Genomic DNA, 7809 nt, shown 5'->3' on the forward strand with positions numbered 1-7809 from the left:
AAGGTCCTTAAGGTCAGGATTTGACCTCAGGCCTAGTTCACTACAGTCCCCCCTTTGGAAATCATCGCCTGTCCATGGGGATGAATTCCAACATGAACTTACGCCTTCGAATGTCCTTGGTCTTGATGTAATCCAGCAAGGAAAACAAAGTCAAAGGTAATCCAGCAATGTTTTTGGTAATTCCATTGTGTTGATGGTAATTCCATATTGTTGTTGGTAATTCCATTGTAGCAATGCTTTAACCCTTTGGAAACAGAGTCTGTAATCCATTGGAAAAAGTCATATAATCCACAACGGTAAATCCACAACGATTAATCCACAACGATTGGAAGTGTTGATTGATCAGCATACAGAGGGGTTCCCTTGGATTGAACTGAAGATGCGGCCACTGGATGAAGAGTGGAGACCAATGTCAGGATTGCAAGTCTCCTCCAGTGAAGGTCATCGCTGGGTGACGTCCACGGTGCCGTTCTGGTTCAATGTGACATGCAATTATGTGGTTTAAGGTGTGCTTATGAAGGGGATTTTACATAAGGCCTTAAACTATATGCACCTGGTGTGTAAGCTATTATGATTGGGAACAGCTACAACTACCAGTTAAGGGGTGGACCATGCTGAAAAGGGTAACTATAGGGATTTATACCTACAGAAGAGTGTTCCAAACTATTTTTCCATTCCTAACTTGGTTTAAGTTAGCTTTACATGGCAAAATATAGTTTGGTTCAATTGTCTGTTGTCTTTTAGACGAACGACTTGAGATTGGGTGTTTGGTTTCCCCATAAATGTTTTGAAAGTCTATGGCGAGACTCATCAAAAAGAATTAGCTATCCCCCCGAATAGAATTGTTCGAGTAGGTTCGGCTTAAGCGTTGTGAGACCAATGTAGATTATGGTACTTAATGTAGCAATAATATACAGTGACTCCGCAAAGATTACATTTTAACAAATGAACTGCATGTTGGCATGGTTAAAGGCCTCTTAGTCTCTAACGTAACTACACACAAAATTCATTCTTGCTTGGGGTGTTCAGAAACAATACCAAAAACCAATTAAACGATGTCTCAACATCGACAAAAACAGTGACTAAGCAACCAGTAAAACAACGTTTCAACATTGACACAAGCAGTGATTAAGCAACTAGAAAACGACGTTTCGGTGCGTCACTCACTCTGGATGTCAGATTTGATCACGTTATCGCATCTGGTAGCATTATCCTAACTGGCGTCACCCCCCTTCGGTCATGGGAGACCGCGAACACGGGTGAGGACGTCGCTCCATGAGCTAAAGTTAGGCTGTCCTTGAGTAGTTTTAACTGTTTGCGTAGCTGAAAGAGGACTTTAAGGTCTGGATTGGAATCCAGCTCACCTTTCGATGGAGTGTATTTGTCTGGGTCAGTCAGATACAGTATACAATACAATACAATACAATACAACTTTATTTATAGAGCACTTTAAAACAACACTGTTGGCCAAAGTGCTGTATACTAGGACATACAAAAACATAAAAACCCCACACGTTAAAAATGTGAAATAAAATAAAGATAACAAATAAAATAAAACAAATAACTTAGAGTCATTAAAACCAACATTTCAAACTGAAGTAAAAGCCAAAGAGAAAAGATGTGTCTTCAGAGAAGACTTAAAAACAGGAAGTGAGCCAGCTTGTCTGACATGCAGAGGCAGCTCGTTCCACAGTTTAGGGGCAGCGACTGAGAACGCTCGGTCACCTCTCAGTCTCCTGTTGGACCTTGGGACGACCAGCAGCAGCTGATCTGCTGACCTGAGAGAGCGAGAAGGAGTGTACAGCTGGAGCAGGTCGGACAGATACTGTGGGGCGAGACCATGAAGACATTTGAAAACAAATAAAAGAACCTTAAAATTAATCCTGAAGCGAACCGGGAGCCAATGTAGTGATTCTAAAACAGGGGTGATGTGTTCTCGTTTTTTGGTACCAGTTAAAAGGCGGGCAGCTGCGTTCTGAACCAGCTGAAGACGAGTCAGTAATGACTGGCTCAGACCGACATAAAGAGAATTACAGTAATCCAGGCGAGTTGTGATGAAAGCATGGATTAAGATCTGAAAATGATGTTGTGACAGAAATGGTTTGACCTTGGCTAGTTGTCTCAAATGAAAGAAGCTGGACTTGATCACTGATTTAATCTGCGTGTCAAGTTTGAAGTCACTGTCCAGCCTCACGCCCAGGTTAGTTGCTGTCTCAGTCAGATGTTCTGTTAAAGGACCCAGATCAGCATGGATATTGGAGCCTTCACTAGGCTTAAACAACAAGACCTCTGTCTTTTTGTCATTAAAATGTAAGAAGTTTAGTGACATCCATGCTCTGACTTCTGCCATACACCCCAGGAGTTGTTTCAAGGAATGGTGTTTGCCCTGTTTTAACGGAACATAGATTTGGCTGTCATCAGCATAAAAATGAAAAGAAATGCCATGTTTCCGGAGAAGATGTCCCAGAGGGAGTAGATACAGGGAAAACAGAAGAGGGCCAAGTATAGAACCCTGAGGTACTCCACAAGTGAGAGGGGCTACAGAGGACTCCACAGCACCAATGCGCACGCAGAAGTTTCTTTCTGTCAAATAGGATCTGAACCACTGTAGAGCAGGACCCTGAATGCCCACCCAGTTCTCCAGACGAGACAGGAGGATGTGATGGTCTACTGTGTTGAAGGCAGCAGTCAAGTCCAACAACATTAAAACTACACAGTCACCAGAGTCTGCGGCTAAAAGAATGTCGTTGAAGACTTTCAGCAGCGCAGACTCAGTGCTGTGGTGAGTTTTAAAGCCAGATTGAAACTGTTCAAGAAGGTTGTGGTCGTTTAAGTATGATGTTAACTGATTGTAAACAATTTTCTCCAAGATCTTAGATATGAAGGGCAGTTTTGAGATGGGTCTAAAGTTGGACATTACTGTGGGGTCTAGGCTAGGTTTTTTAATCAGTGGTGTCACAACTGCATGTTTAAAGCTCACTGGTACCTGTCCACATGCCAAGCTGTCATTTATAATTTGGGACACATGAGGAGCCACGGTGTGAAAAACCTCTTTAAAAAGACGAGGTGGGATGGGATCATTTGGGGATCCAGCAGGTTTCATACGACCAGTGATGTCAGTTAAGGAAGACAGGGTGACGAGCTCAAACTGACTGAAGACAGCAGAGCGTGTGACGGAGACGGAGGGGTCGTAAGAAGGAGGGCTTATGAGAGCTCTAATGCTTGAAACCTTATTGATAAAAAAGCTCAGGAAGTTGTCACACATTTCAGTGGAGTTCTCTGGGCTGGCTGATTGTGGGGCGTTAAGAACAGAGGTGATTGTATCATCGAGTTAATTGCAGGATCATCCAACTTCTGAAGTTGGATGATGTCTGGGTCAGTTGAAAATGACTTTTCATATTTTGAAAGAACTTGGCGAATTTTGTCTCTTTCTTCATCAGATGTCAGAGTGTCGGCTTGGGCGACCACCTGTTCAATCTGTGATGAGACTGATGAGGGTTCTTGCTCCTTGGGGAGCTCCAACGAATCCCTTTATGAGTCGTCGGACCTGTCTATGGGTAAGATACCATAGGTTTGAGGTCCTTGGTCGACGTCATCGGTTGAGAAAAGAGCTATGGGCTGTGTTGGTTTTGTGAACCATACTGGCCCAGTTTCTTGACTCGGTACCAGGTTATCTGGGAGTCCTCCCAGAACTGGAATGCCTAGTTCAACATCATGAAAACCAGGTTCTGAGTGTTCAGCTTGCGATGACTCATCATCGTTTGTGTGTGAGTTTACCCCCCCTTCGTCCGATGAGGGGTTGTTGGAGGCAACGACAGCAATGTCTTGGTGTGGTCCACCGACATCTGTAATGTTGTCATTCGCGCCTTCAGATTTAGTAGCGATCACCTCACTACACAGCGTTCCAGGTTGGTTTCCCATTTCAGCGTGTATCAAAGTTTCTAAAAACCTCTGTAGTTTCTCTGTCTCTTCCGAGCTCAGAGGTGTAGGGCCTTGTTTCTGGAACCTTTGTGATCTTATCGCCTCGGTTCGTTTCGTCCGAGGTGGGGGAGGCTTAGGTACGTCTTTTGGGGGTTCCTCTTCGGACTTCCCCTGATAATATGGGTCCTCTTGGATCCCATATCTTTGCGTCCTACGCATACCCCATTTACGATAATCACGTTCATCCTCTGAAAGAGGAGCTTTTCTGTCCCAGCGTAGACCTTCATTACGCGGTTTGTTAGTTTGAAAATACTGCTTTTTCTCGCCTGTTTTAGGAGGTGGAGGCGATGCACTCCATCCTTCCATTTCTCAGGAGTGGGGTTTAACCTTTATACCAAGAAACACCTCTATGGGCGTCTTAGCATGAGAACATGCCTCAAACACATTCACAGCACACTATTTAATCTCATTGATGGATTTTTCTCTGAAATTTGCCATCATTTGTACTGATCTTTTAAAATCAGTGTGGAGATTTTTGCTGAAAACATATTTAAAACCTTCTTCTTCCTCGATTCTGGTTTCATTTCTGTAACCAAAATAAGCTTGGAAGATTCTTTTGTAATAAACTTTTGGATGTTCATTCTTGCCCTGCGTGACCTTGTCTGCGGCTGGGAACCCAGCAGGTCCCGTGCAGGGGTCGTACTCTCTGATCAAAGCTTCACACAGAAGGTTGTAATCCTTTCTCGTTGCATCAGGTAGACACTCGATGAAGGTGAACACCTCTCTGTCTGAAGTGAGCCTTATCAGACTGATCTTATCCTCAACCGTAGCATTAGGATAACCTTTCAATCTGAATTCAAGATCGTTCAGGTACGCTTTTGTTCCAGTTGAACCCATTGGTCCGGTACAAAGCGTTGTACATATTTTGAGATTTTTTGCAAATCATCCATTGAAGGAGAAAGTATCAACGGTCTCACTTGCGTGGTTGGTAGTGCAAATTGGTGCAGGTCTGTCCCTATCACCCGAGATGGGGGTGGAGGTGTTTCTCTACCCACACGTGGAGGTGTTTCTCTACCCATATGTGGAGGTGGCAGATTGGGCTTAAAAGCAAGAGGTGTGTAATAGACTTTTGGAGGTGTTGGTGGATGACCCGGACTCTGTCCACAGTCTTCTCTGGATTCCAGACAAACTCGCCCCACGTCATTACTTTTATATGTTGCCACGGTTAGTTTCTCCTCACATGCTTTTAAGCGTTCCTGTGATGTTTGACATTCACTTTGTAAACGCATATATTGTTCGAGTAATACCTCTTTTTCCACTCTGCGTTTGTGAAGTTGTGTTTTAAGCACATCTATCTCAGTTTTGCAGCGGGAAACTTGTGACACTGTCACGACATGATCCCGTCTGAATGCAAAGTATTCTCTGGACAACAGCTCTTTAGCATCCCTGGCTTCAGATAGTGATGCATTAAGTAACTGTATTTTGCTGTTCAGTGAATCAATTTCTGCACGTGCATCTTGCTGTGATTGAAACATCTGTTCACAATGTTTTTTTGTGAGGATCTCGTGTTCACTTTTAAATTGAAGGAAGTGTTCTTCAATTTCCTGAACCACCTCTTTTTCGCTGTTTAACCTTATTGCAAGGTAATCAGCTTTCTCAACCACTGTATAGAATGATTCTTTCAGAAACAATGCCATTTTAGCCAGCTTTTCATAGCTGGACTTTGTAATTTCTGTAGAGGTCACACTCTCTGCAACCTCCATCAGATTGTCCACTAACTCTTTTGGGTTCATGCTGTCCACCTGTTTATCATATGGATGTAAGGATCCTGTCAGCAATGCTAACGCTTTCTCTAAACAGTCCTTCATCTCATAAGGGTCAAAATCTTTTTCTATCACACCTGTCATGGTTATCCACTGTGTAGCACTTTATCTGGTTAAAACAGTTGCCAGCTTCAGATATTTTACAGGTAAATATTTGTATTCAAGTGTCATTGAGTTTCACACTATTTTAAGCTCTGGGTTTACACAAAAGTACTGTTATAAGTCAACTTATTCAAATGTGGGCACCTATCAGGATTTTACCCCAATTCATGAATATTTAAGTAAATGCTTCTCTGCAGTGTTACTTTTTATGTGCTTATTTTTTAACAGATACTAGATTACCAAGCTTCTCAGTGTTTTTTACTCTAAAGCACTGAACTTAATAAACCTGCAATTTTTCTAAAAAGTCTCACAGCAACATCAGTTTAAAAACGCTTTTTTTTTTAAAACCGTTCACTTCCAGAAATTCGCTATTTTAACAGTTACTCATCAACCCAGGTTGGGTGAAAAGAGAAAAGAAAATTGATGATGAGGAATAATCAGTCTCCCCTTCAGGAAAACTGTTATACTCCTCTTCTCCTGCCATTATCTTCTATTTAAAAATTAAATAGGAAGATGTAGTGTTCCAGGTGGTAAAAACAAATCATAAAAGTTTCCTTTTTCTGATATATTTACTTTTATTTAGTGATCTAGCAATTAAACGTGTATTTTCTTTTCAGCAAATGAGTAAACTTATCAACTCTGTGAATATCTGAACTGTATCTTTTTAAAAAGTTTCAAATTTTTATTTTGCACCTCTGTCTCTTTCTTCATCAGAGGAATTACCAGTGAATAAAAAAAATGTTTTGGTAAATGCCTTTCTTGCATAAATACCTTAATCACTTTTTAAATGCAAGATAACAGTAATAATTCAGCTTGAAGAACGTTTATTAACTCAAAAATGCCCGTAGCATTAGGATAAACACGTATAATTTCACCCAAACTAACCTAAAACGAAGTGAAACTGTGATTTCAAGTTTCTACAGGAGGGGGCAGTGTTAGCTTTCTACCAGCAGGATCCTATGACAACTTCCTGTGGATGTTCTGTTGACATCCTGTCGTTAGCCGCTTAGCTTAAAGTTAGCTTCGGCTAAAACTCGGTCAAATCAACATTTCTGAACGGATTTAAAGCTTAAACGTGGCAATGTTTCAACAAGCACGACTTCTTTGCATGAACATGAGTTTTAGGGACATGTGGCAAATTTTATTTAGTGATTTTAAGCACAGAAAAGGCTTCGGTTCAACCGAGCTCATTTCTGGGTCACGTGACTGAATCTACCAATCATAACGGCGCGGGGGTGGGCTTTACATCGCTGACATCAGAGGGAGTGAACGCAGACACGTCACTCACTTCTCAGCGTATCACAGCGTCCCAACTCAGCCGTTTTCAAACAATCACAGATCGTTTTTCCAGCTAGCGTGTAGCATTAGCCTGAAAAAGTCTGTCAACTTTTCGTCTTTTAAACTGTCAAAATGCACTATTTTCTGTTAAAAATGTAACGAATCAACTCTGAGCTTCACGGAGACGGCGCTCCGGTCTTAAAAACGTCTTTCCAACCATTTAAAACAACTCGTTCGAACGTATCAGAACCGAGCCGGGTCAGAACCGCGTCTGGACCACAGTTTAAACAGAATAAAGCGTTTTAACTCAAACCCAGCTTATCAACTTTGTCACACACACAGATGTACAAATTCAGCTTTCAAAAAGACACATTGACTCTCAATTTCAGCTTTCAAAACATCACTAGCTGCAAGCTTTCTCTGAGCATCTCAGCTCAACATGCTGCGTTTCACACCGCAGAATCTGCACTTTTTTCATGCCAACATGATATTCAATTGTTACGCGAATACAGTCCATTTATGAAGCGTACGAGGCCACCAGATGTAGATGAACATATGCTGATATATATTCATAAATTAAACGGATTCTTTCATTTTTCTGGACTGTATAATGTGCATTGAATAAATAAAAATGTAATGTGAGACGTTAATTATCTTTGACCCATCAAAATGAACGTGGTCATTT

The 7809-nt window shown here is 41.7% G+C and overlaps 1 protein-coding gene across 1 annotated transcript in view; it reads right to left on the bottom strand.

The window, feature by feature from the left end:
• The window catches only part of dnah9 (dynein, axonemal, heavy chain 9), a 428033-nt gene that overhangs the window by 414157 nt on the left and 6067 nt on the right, over positions 1-7809 (bottom strand). The window lies entirely within an intron of this gene.

Source organism: Nematolebias whitei, chromosome 17 (genome assembly GCF_014905685.2).
Source record: "Nematolebias whitei isolate Nwh7 chromosome 17, NemWhi1, whole genome shotgun sequence".
Taxonomy (NCBI): domain Eukaryota; kingdom Metazoa; phylum Chordata; class Actinopteri; order Cyprinodontiformes; family Rivulidae; genus Nematolebias; species Nematolebias whitei.